This window comes from Mustela putorius, unplaced genomic scaffold (genome assembly GCF_011764305.1).
Source record: "Mustela putorius furo isolate JIRA1106 unplaced genomic scaffold, ASM1176430v1.1 tig00003896_pilon_pilon_pilon, whole genome shotgun sequence".
Taxonomy (NCBI): Eukaryota; Metazoa; Chordata; class Mammalia; order Carnivora; family Mustelidae; genus Mustela; species Mustela putorius.
Window position 1 is genome coordinate 1182025 of NW_025422045.1, and position 21038 is coordinate 1203062.

General features: G+C 38.7%; 1 long non-coding RNA gene across 1 annotated transcript; it reads left to right on the forward strand.

Annotated features, from left to right (window-relative positions):
- The first annotated feature begins 17607 nt into the window (after positions 1–17607).
- Positions 17608–18608, forward strand: LOC123388209. Its single transcript, XR_006602773.1, has 2 exons — positions 17608–17899; positions 18015–18608. It is a non-coding gene; the product is annotated as an uncharacterized LOC123388209 (long non-coding RNA).
- Positions 18609–21038: the final 2430 nt, after the last annotated feature.

Below are 21038 nucleotides of genomic sequence, written 5' to 3' on the forward strand. Positions count from 1 at the left end.
GGTTTTTTGTTTGTTTTTTGTTTGCTTGTGTTACTTCTTCTGGGATATCTTCACTCTTTTTGTTGCAACCACTCTCTTTATGTTGATAACTTCTCCTTCACAAAGTTCTTCTGCCCGTACATCTACAGTCTTTCCACTGTCAGCTATTTCTTCTATAATTCTATTTATATTTAATGTGAATTTCATTTCTAGCAGTGTTGGGTTATTTGCTGTACTATTGGCCAATTCCCTCTTTTGACTATCCATTTTTATAAAATGTCATGTGAATTTATCACTGGGAGACAAGATTGCAACACAACTACACGCTTTTGCTGTGTGTGTATAAAATGAATAACAGATGCAGAGTGATCAATCACTGATAGACTTTGAAAGAAGGGATTCAATTGGTCACTGATCACAATGTGCACATGTTATTTATGTGGTGATTTGTGGACTGAAGACATAGCAATAAAGTTTGTACTTTATGCAATTACTGAACCAAACTGAATCATGGTAACTGAAATGTGAATTGTGATGTTATAGGACTGGATTATTTAACTAAACTATGGTAACTGGAAATCATGCATTTCAGAACCATGCAAAGTGAGACCTGTGTATAATCCAGCTGAGGGCTGGTGAGGAAAATCTAGATGTATCTATACAACATTCATTCTCTTCCTTTTGGACCTCTTCTTTCTCACTTTTAGTCATTTCATTTCTATTAGTATCACCTCTAGAGAGTAATAAGGGTAATTTGCAAGGCATCCTAAATCAGTCAGTTTTGCTACTGATAATCTTGGTAAATATCCGACCTAAAGTGAGGGGTTAAAATTATCTTCAATCATATATTTTCTCATATCTTATAACCATGGTCTGCTGAATTAACATTGCTATAAAGGAGTTTTATTATAATAAATGTTGCTCAACATCCTACCAATCAGAATTATCTTTCTATTTATTCATTTGGTAAATATGTGCTAGGCTCTGTACCATGTGCTTGGAATATTTTGTTTTGGTGAATACAACAGGCAATAATCCTTGCCCCTGTGGTGCTTACATTTTATTTGGTAGTTGTGAGAGGCTGGAGTATAAGGCAATAATAATGAAGCCTGCTATGCTGCTACCATGTTATCAGGCTATGATGACTTTATAAATAAGAAAAATACAGATATTCAGGTATACATTTTTTAAAAAGGATTAATAACTTGGCCAGGTGATCAAAATTAATATCACTAATGAAGTGATATTACGGACATCATGTACCTTATTTCTTTTTTACTTTTTAAAAAACTTTATTTATTTTATTTATCTTGGGGGGGCAGGGAGAGAGGGAGAGAGAGAATCTTAAGCAGGCTCCATGCCTAGCACAGAGCCTGATGCAGGACTCAACCTCACAGCCCAGAGATCATGACCTGAACCAAAAACAAGAGTCAGAAGTTTAACCAACTGAGCCACTCAAGTGCCCCTGACATCATGTGCTTTAGATAGGATGCCCTAAAATAGGCATAATATCACTATTGATATTCTGGTCAGATATGACTTTAATGAAACATTAGATGAATCCCAAATAATAGACATTCTATACATAAGGAAGTATCCTCCAAAAATGTCAATATCATAAATGCTGAAGGTTTTTAGAATGTCAGTTTTAGGGCTCTTTATTGCCAAGGATTGTTTTACCAAAAGATCATTATTCACATTTCCATATCTGCGCAAATTTAGACTCTAAGTTTATTTACAAAATATATTCTTTAAGCATGCATTTTGACACTGTTTGGGGTACTGTCTTCATTTGGATTATTCAGCAAACAAAGCCTGAAAAACTTTGAGGACAGCACTTCATTCGGAGATATAATCTAAGGACAGGGAGAGTGAGGAAATTAGCACATGAGGCAGAAAAGAGTGCATTACTCAGCTGACCACAGCTTCTCGAGAAGATATGGTAAGGATGTTTTTGGGAAAACTGTACCTAGAAAACAAAATCTGAAGTAAAGCTTAATTCTAATGCTTTGCTTTATTTACTATATTGCTTATCCAGTGGCTTTACTGAGCACCTTACTCAGTACTGAGCACTGGCTTAGTATCAGATACCACTCAGAGCTTAGCCCTAAATCACCTAATTCACAACCATATGGATATATCTACACCTTGTGTTGAGTTCTTCTGTAGAGAAGTCCTTTCAACTCAAATGTTTCCAGCTCCTCTCTCCTGAGAAGAGTTAAGTGAGCAGTTGAGAGTCCATGTCTCTGTAGGAGAGGCTTAAATGGTTGGAAGTAGGTCTTAGAACTTGTACTCCATGTGAGAATGAAAACTAATTTCTTGACCTCTCTCAATTTAAGCCTTTATGTTTACCTTGAAAACTACTATAGGCTTATATTCAGATGAAAGTAAAAATACCATTCTAAAGACAAGTAGAATAATGTGTGGGTGTTAATGTGTTTTGGGGATACCCTGATTCATTTCCCTCTGTTGGTTAAAAAAGGCCAATTTTAAGCAAAATGATGACATAGTAAAAGAAATTTGTTTTTGCTATTCCTCCACTCTCCTCTTTTCCATGTTTCTTCCCTACCCCCACATACACAAATATCTTGAATATTCATGCTGCCCTAGCCTACCTATGGCACCCCCGATCTCACCTTTTCTAGATAGTGCCTCATTTTATTTATTCTTTTATAGTGCCTTTTATACTTACCTCCTGCCATCACAAAATGCCATAGGCTGGGTGGCTTAAACAACAGAAATTTATTTTCTCACAGTTCTGGATACTAGAAGTCTAAGATCAAGATGCCAGTAGGATTTGTGTCTGATGAGAGCTCTCCCCTTGGGATGCAAATGGCCACTTTCCCACTATAGGCACATACGGCCTTTTCTCGGTGAATGCTTGGGGTGGGGGAGAGGGGTGGAGAGCAGGTTCTCTGGTGTTTCTGTTTAGAAGGGCACTAATCCTATCAGAAGGGAATCCCACCTTTATGACCTCATTTAACTTTAATTGCTTCCATAGAGACCTCATCAAATACAGCTACACTGGGCATTAGGGCTTCAGCATGTGCATTTTGGGGGGACACAAACATTCAGTCCACACCATCTCTCATTTTTAGTCATCTTTCAAATCTTATCTTCCCCTATCACAGCCTCAGAGACTTGTTTTGGCTGGTAGCTATTATGATGGGCTAGTTACATATTGTGATGACTTAATCTGGACCAACAGACTAGTTCTACTCTTAAAAGAGCGATTCACACAGGAAAGCAGTTAGAGTTGGTCCATTAGACAGCATCAGTTTGAAAGAAGCATTTTATTAATTCATCCAACCATCAAGCGTTGCTGGCCACGTTCAGCCCTATGCCCAAGCATTTTCTAGATGTAGCTTCAGAAACTTGGGCATGTGATGCCCAGGCATCTTTCTGTCATATACTATTTGGGATTTTTCATCATTAATGGTATCAATAAAGTTCAGAGAAGGAACTTCACATAAGAATGGGAACAAAGAAAGGCACGCCTGGGTGGCTCAGTTGGTTGAGCATCCAGGTCTTGATTTTCAGCTCAGGTCATGATTTCAGGATCCTGGAATGGAGCTCTGAGCTGGGGAGAGAGTCTGCTTATCTCCCTCTGGCCTCCCACCCTAAAATTAAAAAATAAATAAATAAATAAAATTAAAAAAAATAAAGAATGAAACAAAGATATACAAATTGTACTTTCTAAATTTAAATTCCAGTTCCATATAATTTATTTATAATCCCCAAAATAAAGACAATAATAAGCCTTACACTATGGTGATTCGTGAAAATAGTTAAGATTCATTGATTATTTTGAAATATACTGTGCCAGCTATCAATTTATTGCCTCTCAGCTCTAAACTCACCCTTTACGCACTCTCTGCAACATCCCCCCCCTTAAAATGAGCACAACTGAACTTTATCAGTAGAGAGCATGGGAAGAACATTGTAGAAAGAAAAGGGTTTCTCTTCCTGGTTCCTGGCTGTTGGATTTTGCTTTTTCTAGATCCTGCTGTATCATCTATCAGTGGTGCAAGTGTGTGGGGAAGAACTTCAGGCTCTGTTCCAGTTGTGCACCCAGAGCACAGTCCCTCAGCAACCTTGCAGACCCCAGCCTAGTCCCAGTGACCACATCATGGTGGTTACTCTGGAGCAGACACCATGTACTCTAAGCCTCAGGCTCACAAAGGGCCTCAACTCCCTCTAGCCTTGGTTCACCTGTACTAGTGAGGGAGACTAGGTAGGATGTTCCTGCAGCAGACTAGCCAAGATATAATGACATCTTTTAATGAGGGCTACTGAAGTAGAGATGATGAGAAATGGTTGGTTCCAGATACAATCTGGGATAAGAGCCAATAAAACTTCCTGATGGATTGGATGTGGGGTGTGCATTAAAGTGAGAAAGCTAGATACTTGTATGAAGCAATAGGATAAATAATAGAGGCAAAATTTATTGATATGGAAAAGATTTAGGGAGGTCCATATTTGGGAAGTGGGGAGGGCACACAGAAATCAAGTTTTCTATTTTAACCATGTTTAATTTGAAATAACTATTAGACATACAAGTAAAGCTACTGAGTAAGCAGTTCGATACACTAGTCTAAAACTCAGGAGAAAAAACAAGGTTGAACATATAAACTAGAGTCATCAGCATATAGGTGGTTTACTAAGCCATGGCTCCCGATAGGATTACATGAAGTCTAGATAGAAAGAAGGAAAAGGAAAGAGGAAAGTAACAGAAGGGAGAGGAAGAGAAAGAATTTTGGAATAAATTCAACAGAGTAAGCTTAGGAGGAGAGAGAATGAACCACTGGCTGTGGTATTAGTTTGCCATGAGTGATCCTGGTTAGAACTTTTTAAAGGTATCAGTATAAACAAAACCAGTTTAACACTAATACTAGTTCTAGACCTCTAAGGGCTGCTTTTTTTCAAATCTTATTGATTGCACTAATATCTTCTGTTCCTTCAAACCAACCATCACACTGTTATACTAAACCATTTGGAACTATACTTCCTTCATTTTATTTTAGCTATTAGTTTGTCAGCAGATTGGAAAGCACAGGTGGGAACAGATGACATTTAAAACTTTTTTTTTTCAGGCATTTATACCATCTTTGTTACCATTTGAATTCCAGGTCTTGCTCTGACAAACTCGGTTTTACCTGAACTTAAGTGAATGAAAATCAGCCCGAGAACTGTGAGAAGAGATAGGGTTGGGGTCCTCATGGTTGTGATGTTCTTGGCTCGATATAAGTTCTACCCAATATCATTTACCTTGCTTCTCTCAACTTTAAGCATACATTAGCTGAACTCCTTTCCTTGCTCTAGTTTTTTTGTACTATTATTACCCGACATTATGTATTGTAACTCATTTCCTTATCTGTTTACTATCTGTCCTACCTCACTCCCACATGGAACAAAAACTCCATGGTCACAGACTTTGTTTTATTCTTTCCTGCTCCATATGCTGTCCTTGGACCAGCTGCACATCGTAGGTGCCCAATAAGTTGAACAAATGAACTTAACAGAAATTAGCTTGGTTAAAATAGAAAAAATCATGTAATGCAAAAATTATCTTGTTTCCTCCTCAAAATTAAAACATTATATTATGTAATGAAAAAACTATGGTAATTGATAATAAATACATATAGTATACACATGTTAGTTACAAGTTCTGACAAAGCTTTTCAAAAGACAGTACATACATCTGGGAGTCTTCATTCAATTAACAAGTTACCAGACTTTTGTCATTCTCTCTGAAGCTGGACAGTGTGAAAGGGATATGTCTCTTCTTTTTTTTTTTTAACTGATTTTTTTTAAAGACTTTATTTATTTATTTGACAGAGAGACAGATCATAAGTAGGCAGAGAGGGTGGGGGGAAGCAGGCTCCCTGCTGAGCAGAGAGCCTGATGTGGGGCTCAATCCCAGGACCTGAGCCGAAGGCAGAGGCTTTAACCCAATGAGCCACCCAGGCACCCCGGATATGTCTCTTCTGTTTCTATTTGTACTTTGAGTGTGAGACCAGTTGAAGAGAAAAAACACGGTGGGGGAACATCTGAAGGTCAGCTCTAAGGGTACCAGATTAAGAATGAGCTACACGCTTGGGGCACTTGGGTGGCTCAGTGGGTTCCTCTGCCTTCAGCTCAGGTCATGATCTCAGGGTCCTGGGATCGAGCCCCACATCAGGCTTTCTGCTTGGCAGACAGCCTGCTTCCCCTTCTCTCTCTCTGCATGCCTCTCTGCCTGCTTGTGATCTTAAAAAAAAAAAAAATGAGCTACACAGACATCTCAGATTCATCATTCATTCATTTATTCATTCATTCATTCATTCTGCATCTTTCTTTCTCTCTCTGTTTCCTAGTCTCTCTTGTGTTCTGGCTCCCCTTTAGCAACTAAAATGCCCACCTTATGCCCAATTTGCCTTCAAAACAGTATATCTTTCTCTGGAACAAATGATCTTAACCAATATGCTCATTTTAAAAGTCTATTAAGCATACCAGCCTATTGCCTGTTGTGCATGTTGCCTTCCCTTGACCCCCGCCCCAGTATTCTGTCTTTTGACTTTGTTTAAATGGCTCTACCACAGAGATTGGCATGACATAAATTGCAGTTCCTGTTTCTTCCTCCCTTAAGACACACACAGATTAAGGGTACCTGGATGGGTCAGTCAGTCAAGCGTCTGACTCTTGATTTCGGTTCTGGTCATGTCTCAGGTCATGATCTCAGGGTCATGCGGTCCAGCCCAGCATCAGGCTCTGTGCTGGGTATGGAGCCTGCTTGAGAGTCTCTCTCTCTCCCTCTGCCCTTCTCCCCTCTAAAATAATAAATAAAATCTTAAAAAAAAAAAAAAGACAAGACATACATAGATTAGGCATCTTCTTTAGACCAAACACAATACTAGGCACTGGAGATACAAATTAATAAGACACAATCTCTCCTTCAATGGGCCAATACTTCTGCAGGATGAGAGCAGTGCTAGTGTTGATATAGATGGAGCTACTGGGGTTTATTTCCTCAGCCTTCCTTCCCTGGCCCCTGGCTCCAGGGGAAAGTGGAGGCTTGTTCACTTCTGTCACTTCTCATGAGCATTAGCATGTTTTCTAAATTTTATTATTACCTTATATACAGTTTGTATTGACTATAGATTTTGTGTACAGATACCTGCAAGGGCTGACTATGTAACTTCTTTTTCAAAAAGACTTGAAGTCTGACTATAATCCTGTCACAGTGGCCTAGATTCAGTTTTTGGAACATTCCAAGTTTCTCCTTCTTCAAAGCCTGGTTAATGTTCTCAGGATGAGCCTCTCTGCCTAGAATGCTCTCCTCTTGGCTCTTAGGTACAGTCAGCTTCTCCAGCATGAAGCCACCATAACCAGCTTACATAAAAGCCAATGCTACCACTATGCTCTATCATACATTTGTTTCCTTCATGTGATTTAACATCATTTATAGTTATTTCAAGGGATTGTTTTTAGATTTACTGTTTTCTTCACTAAACTGTGAGTCAAATCTTGCCTGTCATGTTCATAGGTATACTCCCAATGTGCAACAGAGTATCTGGCATGTGATAGTTGTTAAGTAAATATCTGTCAAATGACTGGTTAAGTCATGAAGACAGAAAAAGAGGGGAATAAAGACGGGGAGAAGAAGAGACCTGCACAATCCTCAATCACCTTGCTCTTCTGAACTCTTGAAGGGTCTACTATCTGTTAATATTTAAAACTCTTTCCTTGCATACCTCCTAAAACAATATATTTAAGTGATAAATGCTTCACACATTTAAGTTGCTATCCATAATTTTTCATCATAAGTTTAAGTAAATGCAAACAATAAATATCATGTATATTATAAATAGTAGCATTTAAAATAATCTATTACACAATATTCTTTGAAATGTATCCAATGGGACATAAATACAAGAACAATTTGATATCCACCACTATTCATGGTGGTGAGCCAAATGAGCCACAAACACTCAACCATTCCACTCCTAGACATCAGATGGAAAGTAGTATAGAGGTCCCCTAAAAGACAATTTACAAAAGTACTCATGGCAACTTTATCCATAATAACCAAAAACTGAAGAAAAACCAACTATTCCTCAGCAATACAAAGGTTAAGTAAATTACAGTACATACATACATACGTACACACATACGTACATACATACACTGGCATATTATGTAGCAATGATTCTCCAACTTTTTGGTCTCAGGACTCCTTTATATTCCTAAAACTTATTGAGGACACCAGTGACTTTTTAAAATCTACTTGGGCATTTCTATAAACATGTGTCATATTAAAAATTAGGACTGAGACATTTTTAAATGTTTATTAACCTATTTTTTAAATAACAACAATGACACAGATAAACCTTAAAGAAGTTATGTGAAAGGAGCCAGATACACATACACACAAATATTGTATGATTTCACTTATAGGAGGTATCTAGAGTAGTTAAATTCATAGAGACAGAAAAGAAAATGATGGTTGCCAAGGGCTAGGAAGAAGGGCAGAGTTATTGCTTAATGCATAAACAGTTACAGTTTGGGAACAGAAAATGTTATAGAGAAGAATGGTGGTGACAATGGCTTAACAATGTGAATGTACTTAAGGTCACTTACCTATACACCTAAAAATAGTTAAAATGGTAAATTTTGGGGGCCCCTGGGTGGCTTAGTGGGTTAAGCCTCTGCCTTCGGCTCAGGTCATGATCTCAGGGTCCTGGGATCGGGCTCTCTGCTCTGCAGGGTGCCTGCTTCCTCTTCTCCCTCTGCCTGCCTCTCTGCCTACTTGTGATTTTTGTCAAATAAATAAATAAAATCTTTTTAAAAAATAATAAATCCATTACATGTTAAGGTACCTATTTTCATGTATGACAATATCTTCCAAATAAAAATACTGGTAAGAAGTAGTAGCCTTATTTTAATTATTAGCAAATTTTTTAATAGTAAGGTTTAATAGAACACATTATATTTTAATATCTGCTTCAATCTCAATCTGTCACAATGTGTTCTTTTGTTAAGGTATATGAAGAAAATCTGGCCTTACAAAAACATATAATGGAAAAAAGAAAGATTGTTTTAATAGTCTTCTCAGAAAATTTTGAATTGTCTTCTTTAATACTACATCAAAACTTGATAAGTGATAGCTTCTTAAAATACTCATTCACTATTATATGCAGATCTTCCAAATACTGACATACTTCATTGTATGTCAGAAAAATCACATTTGTTAATATCACCACCAATCTCAATAGAAAAGTTGTGAAGTACTGGGAAGATGTTAAGCCCAGAATAGTGAATATAAATTTTCCAAGATTCTATTTTTGCTCAAAAATGCAAATTTTATCAATGCCAACAAGTAAGTTATTTGTTTGCCTTGAAGTAAAAGGCTCACTCCATTTTTTTCTTAACAAAATATCTGCCAAATACTTTAATCAGAGTAATAGTTTGTCTTGTTTTTTATCAAGTAAAAACGATGTTCTAGGAAAAAAAACAACCAGTTCAGTTCACAATTCAGTTGCACAAGTGCTTTTTCTTGAGGCAATCATCATACTCCTATATGCAGATGTGCTTCATATGTACTTCCCATTTCATCACATATAACATTAAGAAGACATGTATTAGTCTCAGCAACCTATGAATGGAAGGAAACTTCTTCAATCTAATAAAAGACTATGAAACACGTATTTGTAATATCATAACTAATGACAAAAAACTGAATTACTTCTTTTCCAAGACTGACAACAAGGCAAGGATATTTGCTTTTATTGCTTCTTCTCAACATTTTCCTCAAGAATCTAGCCAGTGCAATAAGACAAAAAAAAGGATATAAAAAGCACATAGATTGAAAAGAAAGAAAGAAAACTGTCTTTATTCATAGATGACATAATTATATATGTATTTATATATCATTTGTATATAAATATCAAAAATAACAAAAAAGCTGCTAGAATTAAAAATGGTTTAACAAATTCACAGGATATAATATCAATATAAAAATATATGCAACCAACAACTGGAAATTGAAATGTAAACAATAAAATTTCTAAAAAATAGAAAATACTGAGGAATAATTCCAACAAAATTTGTGTAATATTTGTATCCTGAAAACCACGATATACTCATGAGAGAAATTTAAAACATATAAATTGAGAGAAATGTAAAAAGATACAAATAAACATAAACCATGTTCATGAATCTAAAGATCTAATTTTGTTAAGATGGCAATTTTCTCCAAACAAATCAAAATCCCAGTCTTTTTGTAGAAATTGATAAGCTAATCTTAAGATTTTATTTATTTATTTGACAGACAGAGATCACAAGTAGGCAGAGAGAGAGAGAGGAGGAGGCAGGCTTCCCACTAAGCAGAGAGCCCCATGTGGGGCTTGATCCCAAGACCCTGGGATCATGACCAGAGCCGAAGTCATAGGCTTCAACCTACTGAGCCACCCAGGCGCCCCCGATAAGCTAATTTTAAGCTTTACGTGGTAAAGCCAAGCATCTAGAATAAACAAACAACTTTTGAATTCTTTTCCTCTTGAGTTCTTTAAAATGAGTATGACTGTTTAAAACAAGGGCTTAAGACAAATTAGCTGTCAACAGAGATCCTACAGGCATTAGAAGAATAATAACACAACACTACAAACAATATTATGACAACAAATTCAACACCATAGATGAAAAAAACAAATTTTTTGAAATTTACCATGTACCAAAATAGGCACAAGGGAAAGCAGAAAATCTAAATAGTCCTACATCCAATAAACAAATTGAACTGTCATAAAAAACCTTCCCCCAAAGAAAACTCCAGGGTCAGATAGTTTCACTGATAAAAACACTGAAATTACACAAATGATTTTCAGAAAACAGTGGAGGAAAGAACACTCTCCAACTCATTTTATAAGGCTAACAGTTATTGGCTGAATTGTGTCCCACCTCCCTGAAAACTCATATGTTGAAGTCCCAACTCTTCCTATTTCAGAATATAACCACATTTGGAAGTAAAATCTTTATTATGGTGAGTAAATTAAAACAATATGCTTAGAGTAGGGTCATAATCTAATTTGACTAGCATCCCTATAAGAGGAGGAAGAGACAACAGGGACATGTGGTTTTAAAGAGAAAGGCCATGTGAAGACACAGTGAGAAGACTGCCATCTATAAGCCAAGGAGAGGGGTCTTAGGAGAAACCAAACCTGTCAACAACTTGATCTTGAACTTCAAGCCTCCAGAACTATGAGAAAATAAATTCTGTTGTTTAAGCCCAGTCCATGGTATTTTGTCATAGCAGCCCTAGGAAACTAAAACACCAACATAAGCTGAATATCAAAACCTGACAAAGATGATATTAAAAAAAAAATTACAGACCAATATCCTTCATGGTGATAGAGACAAAATCCTTAACAGAACACTAGCAAATGAAATGGACCATATATAAAAAGATTAACACTTCAGGACTCAGTAGAATTTATCCCAGAAATGAAAGATTAGTTTAAGAATTTAAAACCAACCAATGTAATTCACTGTAACTATGTAATTCACTAAAAGAAAAAAACAATATGCTAATTTCAATAGATAAAGAAAATGCATTTGACACAATCCAACATTCATCCCTGATAAAAAAAACTTTCAGCAAACCAGAAATAGCAGGGAACTTCCTCAAATGAATAAAGGGATTTATAAAACTACAGCGTAATTAGCAATAAAAGACGGTTTCCCCTACAATGGGAATAAAGCAAACATGCCATTATTATTACATGTATTTAACATTGTACTAGAAGTCCTGGTCACTGAGAGGAAAAAGAAAAGGAAATAAATGTCACTATGATAAAAAAGGAAGAACTAATATTGTCCCTATATGCAAATTACTTGATTATTAATGTAAAAACCTAATGAATCTAGAAAACAATTACTAGAGCCCATAAGTAAACTTAGAAAGGTCTCAGAATACAGGGTTCATATATAAGAACCTGTTTAAAGCAAGCATTAAACATATATCTCTATATACTAACAGCAAACTATTGTAAAACGCAATTCAAAACTCCACTCTGTTTACAATAGGTAAATAAACAAAAATTTTTAAAAATTATGAATAAATATAACAAAAGATATTTATATTAGAAAGTACAAAAGACTGTTGAAAGAAATTAAAGAATACCTAAATAAATAGAGAAATATACCATGTTCATGGATCAGAAGATTCAATATTAACAGAACAATTCTCCTCAAACTGTTAACAGATATATATATAGGTCAATGAAACTGAATACAAAGTCTAGAAATAGAATAAATATACAGTCAGCTTGACAAAAGTGCCAATGTGATTCCATGAAGAAGGAGTCGTTTTTATAGTAAGTATTGTTGTAGCAATTGGACACTGTACATCCATATTAAGAAAACAAAAGGACTATTGATCCTAAAGTCACACCATATGCATAAATTAACTTGAACTGGATCATAGTCCTAAATGTAAAATCTAAAATTATAAAAGTTTTGGGAAAAAAATCAGAGAAAATATTCATGTCCTGAAGGTAGACAAAAGATATTTCAGAGAGGACACAAAAAGTATGGACCCAAGGGAAAAAATTCATGCTAAAGTGCCAGCAGTTTTAACCATCATTGCTTTTGCATCATATATTGAAACATCAATGCACTGAAAAAGACAAATAAATAAAATCCTAAATTATTATGAAAAGAATTTGATTCATGGACCCCCCCTGAAAATCCTCAGGCACCCCCCCAAGGATTCTCAGACCACACTTTGAGAAAAGCTATTTTGAAATAATTAAAAAGAATGGACTCTGGTGTATGCAACAATGGATGCGTCATACAGACATAATGTTGAACAAAAGAAGCCTGGCACAAAAGGCAGCATACTGTATAATTTACTTTATACAACTTTCAAGAACAGGCTAGAGTAGTCTATGGCATGAGAAGTCAGAATAATGGTTATCTCTGGGATGGGGGGAGGAGATTAACTAAGAAAGATCATAGTAGGAAGGGGAATCACCTATATCACAATTTAAGAGGTGGTTTGTGCATTTTACTGTATGAGTGTTGTACCTCAATAAAAATTTTGAGAATTTTATAAATAGTTCTTAATCTTTAATAGTTTTATATATTTTCCCCTTGAATTTATACTTCAATTCCACTTCCTTGCAGAATATTATTCTAATGAAACATATGTCTATATTTAAGTCTTTTATGAAACATACTCTATTACCTTTAAACAAAAAAACTATATGCACATTCTCAAGCCAGTCAATTCTATGGAAGAAGCCATAGTGAAGCTGAGAATCTGAGAGTTCTAGTTTGAGGATGATGGACCATAAAATTTACTGGGCATTTCATACCTCAAGTGTTAAATACCTTTCATTGTATATATGACTTATTTTACTAGAAAGTTTCTTAAAAGCAAGGATACATCTTGGATCTTCCATAGCCGAGGACCTGACACATAGTAGGTAGCTCACTGATTCATTTTCTTATTCATTCAAGCAACACAAATTTCTTCATCATTTTATTTATGTTTAAGGCTTGCTAGTCTCTCTCTCTATAGTGCTGGGTAAATGCAGGGCTTAATAAATTCCCATTGATAATTGATTGATAATTATCAGCTACATTTCAGAAACAGTATAATTTTCTCCCAAATTCCAAGTACAGGCGCACTACCTGCCTTATTAACCCTGTTGTAAAAATGGGGACACCAAGACACTGAGATTAATTAACTGACTCGTTTAGGGTCATGCACTTCATCATGAGTCAAGTGAAGATTAAAACCCTTATGGGGTTTTCTGGACTGAGGTGTTAAGGGAATTCATTCAAATTGACTAGAGTTCATATTTCATTTAAATGCTCTCATTTCACTTCTGCTACATTCACCCTCTCTGGCTTGTATTTTAGGACCTGCAGTCTGAATTGGTTTACTTCTACTTCAGACTCTGTCAAGATAAATTAGACACTGAGTGCCCATGAAACCATGTGAAGTACAAGTGCTATTAGTTGAAAATACACAAGCAGTTTTATATTTCAATATAGTATAGGCATTCTTTGGAGAGCCTGTTTTCTACTAAAAATGAAAGTGGCAAACCTAGGTGAAATATGAAAATGCTAAAAAAATTAAAATTTGATTTTACTATATATCCTCAGGTGGGTATAGCCAAAGGCAGGCAGATTAATAGGAAATATTTTTATCTTCTGCCAAAGCATCTACAAACCATTCTGTTGAATAAGATCTGGCAGGTTCCTGACTGCGAGCAGAGATAGAGTAACAATTCGGATGATACATAAATTTATATCAGGTACAGGTTCCATTTTTTGCTATAATCATCCATCCATAGCCTAGCCCGCTCAGCTGACAAGACATGTTATTAATAAAATGTACTGTACCACAAGTGCATTGCCCTACATGGTGTTTATCTTGTTGGAAAGTGTAATTGTCTGAAACAATAGCCTCAGTGAAAAGATGTTATGAGCTGTGTAAAGACCAAAATAATTTCCACTAATAGTGGTAGTTGTTTTTGAAGAATTAAAAAATAGATTATGCTGCAGAGAGTTAACAACTCGGCTACTTTGCTTTGAAGGTTTCCTGAGATAGCCTTGAATTTCATGCCACACCTTGTGGAGAAACAAAGTTCCACCACCAGAATGTAAAATCATTGAAGGCAGAGAATTCCAGCTTATTTGCCAATGTCTCCTTAGCACATACTGCCGTCCTTGAAAGAGTCAACATTTTAAAATTCGTTAAGAAAAAAAAAAGAATATGAGTATAGGGAAGAAATGGAACAAGTTTCAGGTTCAAACCAAGCCAATATCAATGTTCCACCAGGTTGTGACTCAGAAAAACAGAGTGGGATCCAAACTCCAGGAGACTCTATTAGTGGAGAGGGAGAAGGTAAAAATGGAAGCAGTCTAAAACCAAGTCACTGAGGATACCATGTAGCACTCCCACATTGCTGAGGCAGAGAAGCCCTACGTATAGATGAAGATGAATGAAGCTTGTCCTTGGCCCGAGCCCCACTGAATAGGATCTGAACAAGTTCTTGCATCTTTCAATCTGGATCCTCCTGGCACAACAAAAGGAGCTTCATATCTCTAACTCTCACTAGTGGAATGCTGGGTGGATGCCTGCAGGTAACTGCATGTGGCTTAGGGACGACTGTGAAGGGCTAAGACAAGAGCAAGGTCCTAGGGAGGTAGAGAAATGGAGGGCCAGATCCTGAAATGGAGCTGGGTTACCTCTCCATTGAGAGAGAGAGGAAAAAAAGGGAATATGAAGTAAGATAGAAAAACTTAGAAGTGATGGAGGAGAGTAGACACAGAAACATTTTGAAGTAGAGGAAAGGAAAGTTGAAGCAACTCCTCAGACCTAAACCACAGTCACTTTTCCTTCTTTTTTTCCCATGGCAAAATTTGATGTTGTTAGGATGATAGCCTCCTACGTGCTCACAGAAAGTGATTTCTCTCTCTCCCCAGCAGGAGGGGTAAATTATGTAAATTATGTTTGACATCATCCTTTTTATAAGCAGTTAGTTTAGGTCCTGCCCAATGGGACTCAGTTCTGCCAGGGGCCTCCAGGAACTAGGGTTATCCTTTTTTTATTGTGAGAAAGTGACAGACAGAGAAAGACAGAAACAGGTGGGAGACAATGTTCCTCTTCTTTGGGCAATGCCCTTACTGCATCTGACGCCAAAAACACAGAAGCTAGGGTGCAGCCTTGAAGGGAGATGGCCCGAGAGTAACATCTGAGAATGGCAGAGCAGAAAGAAGAAATCCCCTTTGGTCCTCGACAACAACATTGAGTTACTCAATTAATCAATATAGGAATAACTTTCCTTCAAACTTCTTATTTTATGAGATAATAAATTCCTTCTCTTTCAAAAGGCACCACTAGTCAAGTTTTCTGTTGCTTGCATTTTTGTCCATAGCTTCATCTTTTCTTGTAAAGGGGAGAGTATGTACCCGAATGCGAAATGTGGGACTTGAAAGTTTGAAACAGATAGTTCAGTTTTCACCTACAGCTTCTCTCCATCTTCTTTCCCCTTTCCCACATCTACTGGACTCAGATGAAGGCCAGGAGACTAGATGCAGAAGGACCTCTCCTTTTTTCAATATTGAGTCTTTCCTACCTAGAGCTCACTGTGTTCAGCTCCTTCTTCACTAAGCACACGTCTGTCCCAGGAAGTTCCTCAGCCACTCCACAAAAGGGGCTTTTGAGGCCGTCCATTCCACAGACATATTCAGATATATCTGAACCCCAAGCCACATCTTAGACTCAAATGAGGAGCCCCAACCACAGCATCATTCTGTTCCTATAGCATGCAATGCTCTGTGGTCCTTGAACACAAGTGGAGGATGAAAACCGCCAAGACTTAGGAATGGGAGCTGGCACTGACAAGGGAGAAGGTCTGAGAATGCAGGAATTAGCATGGCTTTACTAGATTATAAGTCTTATGAAGACCACTTAGCACCTAACACAGAACTCTGCAGCTACGGAGTTGGTCTCAAAAGATGTGTATTAAATTTAATTGAAATGACCACTTTGTAGGCTGAAGGTCAGATGGCTTCCTGTTACAGAATCTTGTGTCCCAAGAAACGCCTTTCTACCACCACCAACACCTTCCCCCCAAAACGAAAACTTCCATGTTTCCACCTCTGTTACCTAAGTTTTTTTTTTTTTTTTTTTTTTTATAATATACTTTGAGACAGGCAGCAGTAAGAATAGTTTTAACTTACCAGGAGGAAACGAAGACACAAAGAGATGATGTGACTTGGCCACGGTCCCAGAGGGCATCCGTGGCAGAGCTAGGATGGTCTCTAAGTCCCTGGGGGCTCTCAAGCCATTGTTCTGACGTCCCTGTATGTAATTGTTTTGATAGCAATTTCCCTGGTTCTCTCTCACTAGCCTGCTAATCACGCATGTCAATCACATTCAGGACGGCCATGGGCCTAAGGGTCAGCCACGGTCTCAGGAGGACGGAATTCAAAAGGAAAAACAAGACACAGTAGTGCACTTTCTCCTCCAAGCAGTATGTCGGTTGTGGCCTCATAAGTCTGACAGTGTGTGCAGGAGAAAGGGCTGCTTTTTTTTTTTTTTTTTTTCTTTCTTCCCGATGGAGAAAGGTTGTGTCGAGGGCTCTGGCCACAGCAGAAAACCCAGTGAAAAATCCACCAGTTTAAGATCCTCTTACTAGACCACACTCAAGAGTTCTCCACCCACTCTCTAAGGAACCAGGAGGGATGTCCTCTTTCTTCCTCCTCAGGGAGTCTCTGTAGCTTCCCTACATCTGTTAGGCAAGCCTGGACGGCGGAGCAGGAGTGTAAACCTTGACACAGATGCTAATTACCCTTCCCCTACAGACCACTTGGTCTTCTTTCCTCATTTCACTTTCACTTTAGAGAGAGCAGCATCTGGGGCCCAGGAGACGCGGTCCAGGCCTGGACCTGGAGAAGGCCCCGAGGAGGGGCGCGCGTGCGGCCGACAGGGCGGGGGAGGACGGGGAGCGTGCGCGGGGTGGAGGCCGTTCGCGTGAGGCGCCGATCCTGGAATGTGCGTGTGCGCGGCCCTCGAGCACCGCCCGCGCGGCGCCGATTGGCCGGGGGCGCGCGGCGGGGGAAGCCCTTGGCTAATCTCCTGCCACTCAGGTCGGTCGACGTCGGCGCCGGGGCCGCAGCGCGACGCGCGGAAGGACAAATAGTCCCCACGGCGGGGCTGCGCGCCCCTCCACGGCTCGCCTCGCCCCGCCCGGGGCTGCCGGGGCCCGGAGGCCCCGGCGGTGGGGGAAGGGCTGCTCTGCGGCTGCTCGACCCCCCGCTCCTCTCTTGGCGGCCTGAGGAGTGGATTGCGCTCCTTTGGGAAAAGTAATTGGATTCCCGGCTCCCTCCAGCCGGGATCGGCGGAAATCGGAGGCTGAGCCTGCAGGTTGCGGGGGGTGGGGGGTGGGGGAGAAGAGAGGTCGGGGAGCAGCGGCTTGGGAAGGAAACTTGGTGAAAGCACTACTCTGCCCTGACGTGTTGGCGTGCTTGTTTCTGTACAGGCCGCCGTAGAAAGCTGGGTGGTCAGGAAGGATCAACGGAGATTACCCTGGTACCCTAACCACCCGGCACGTGACTCTTGCCCCTCCAAGTTGTCGTCATTCTGAAATTCACCTGGTTGCTGATCTCCGGGAAGAGACGTAATTTGGAACGTTTGAGTCTTTCAGCCACCACCACCTCGTTTTTCTCTCAGAGCTCTCCTTGGAGCTAAGATGGAGAAAGAGCCCTGCCAACTCTGGGATCGGAGATAATTCTTGTAAACAGGGGTACCTCGGGAGAAAGTAACGTTCTCACCAGAATCCTCCAGGGAAGCATCTGCTTTAGCAGTAGCGAACTTCCCTAAATTGCCTTTCCTTTGGGGGAGATGGAGCAGAAGTGAGAGCCTTAAGCAGAGTGTTTGGCCGAAATGATAGGAATGTGCTAGGAATTTAAGTGACCAACTCATCCCTCTTCTGATTTTTTTTTTTTTCTCCTTATTTACTGCACTTAACTCATTCATTCATCTTCAAACAAGCTTTTATTGGGGGCTTTCTATGTGCCATCCTCTGATGTACTTACCAGGATTACATCAGTAAATAAAACAAGTCCCTGCTCTCCTGGAATCTCATTATAGTTAAGACAATACATGTACAACAAATAGATGTACAGTACAATGTCATGTAGCGATGAATGCCACGAGGACAAAACAAACTAGAAGGACAAAGATACAGGTAAGAGTAGTGTGGTTTTTTTAATACCTTAGGTAAATTGATCTGGAAAGGCCTCTTTGATGAAGTCATGTTCAAATTGTAGTCTGAGTGAAATGAGAGAGAAAGCCAAGCAAATGTCTGGGGGAAGGAACTTTCCAGGCAGAGAAAAGAACAAGTACAAAGGCTCTCAGGCCAGAGTGTATTTAGGGAACTTGAATTAGTGGGAAGGAAGGAGGCCAACATGAATGCTATGCAAGGAGCAGGAAAACAGAGATGGTCTTTCTGACTTCTTCCTCTGCTCCTATCTATCCCATCAGATGAATCATTCTAAATCTTCACTTTAGTACATCTCTTTGTGCTTCCAAGTTTCATGGCTATATTTTCTATTCCATCAAATTTAAGTTCTTTTGACTGATTGTCAAGCACTTGCCCCAATCTAGTTCCCTCTCAACCTTTGAACCATTTATCGGTCTACTCCTTTAGTTCTAGTTAGGTCTGTCTCTCAAGTATATTCATGTTCATTTACTTTTTTTTTTTTAGATTTTATTTATTTATTTGACAGACAGAGATCACAAGTAGGCAGAGAGGCAGACAGAGAGAGAGGAGGAAGCAGGCTCCCCATTCAGCAGAGCCCGCTGTGGGGCTTGATCCCAGGACCCTGAGATCATGACCTGAGTGGAAGGCAGAGGCTTAACCCACTGAGCTACCCAGGTGCCCCAACTTTTCCTATGTGTCTTGTTTATGGATCTACCCTCACACAAGTTAGTATTGATTCAGTAAGGATGTATGGTTGTAGATGACATAAAATCCAACTCAAATTGGCTTAAGTAGAACAGGAATGTGTTGGCTCACGTAACTGAATAGCTCAAGATAGTTTTGTTAGATGTCGCTTGGCTAAAGGGTTCAAATCATGTTGTCCAGATTTGGATTCTCCCTGACACACTAGCTCTTTCCTCTGCTGTTGGCTTCATTCTCCAGTTCCACAAATGAACAACCAGCAACTCTATGGTCACATTATCCTCACTACTAGCAAAGGTTAAGAGCCTATTCCTAAACCAATCACTGTTGCCATAGAAAGAGATGCTGGGATTGGCCTGCACTGATTGATAAGCCCATCCCAAAAGTTGAGACTATCAGTTACACGTGAAGCACAAGAAGGTGATTTTAGGAAAATAGGAGTGTTGTTATCAGAGGAAGGGTGGATATGTCTTGGATAATGAGAACAGCAGACGTACCACACACCCCTGTTCTTCTCTTGATTCTTTTCAAACATTCTTCCACTACATATACCTTCAAAATGTTTATGCCTATTTAATGCAATAATATTATTTACCACCAAAAATATGCTCACTTCCTCTCCAAAGAGAGAGGATCCAAATTCTCGTAGTTCCTGAAGATAACTCCCAAGTCCAGAACAACAGGGTAGTAAGTATGTTTCTCTATTATACAACAATATAGTTCCTCAAGGTCTAGTAACCTAAAGCTACAAGATAAAATTAACTACAAAAAAAATTAGTTACAAAATGCTTAATACATAATGACAGAAAAAGAAAAGAACAACTGTAACGAAAACTCATATTTGGAAAAATAAAGGCAAACACATAGTGGTCTTTAATTCATAGCATATATCATGCTGGACAGAAACACCAAGGGCTTCCTCCATTAGAGAGGAGAAAGTTTTTTGATCAACACATCTGGCTGCCATATGTTCAACTATTGGAGAATCTCTCATCCATTGTTCCTCCATGCCAATCTCTAATGGACAGTGAGAGTATAAGCTTTCTAGGGACCATGCCTCTTCAACATTCTCTTTCCTGATATAGTGGTGACTGAAAAACAACAACAACAAAAAACGGTATTTCAGAGATAATTAGCTTTTACTACCAAATAGCTGTGATACTCTTCTGTTACGTAGAATTGTTGCTAGGAAGTAGCTGCATAGGCAGGGAATACATTTTCCAGCTTCTCCTATTAATCTTGGTAAAGTCATACAACTAATTACCTCCTTTGGAATATGAGTGGAAGTGATGTGAATCACTTCTTGCCCATGTGGTTAAGAACTAGATATGTCTTCCGTGGTTTCTTTTTCTTCCTCTAGCTGCACTGAAAGGACTCTAAGATCCTAGAGAATAGTCATAAGAGAGCCATGACATAGAAGGAGTCTGGGTAGCTGAATGACCTTGTAGAAGGCCACTTGCTAATCAGGAATACCGATAATGGACTTTACAAAAGTGAAAAAATAAACATCGATGGTGTTACACCAAACAAACTTCTGCACTATGTGTTACAACACTTAGTGCTAAGCTTAATAACTAGCCTTTATTCTCCAGACTTAGG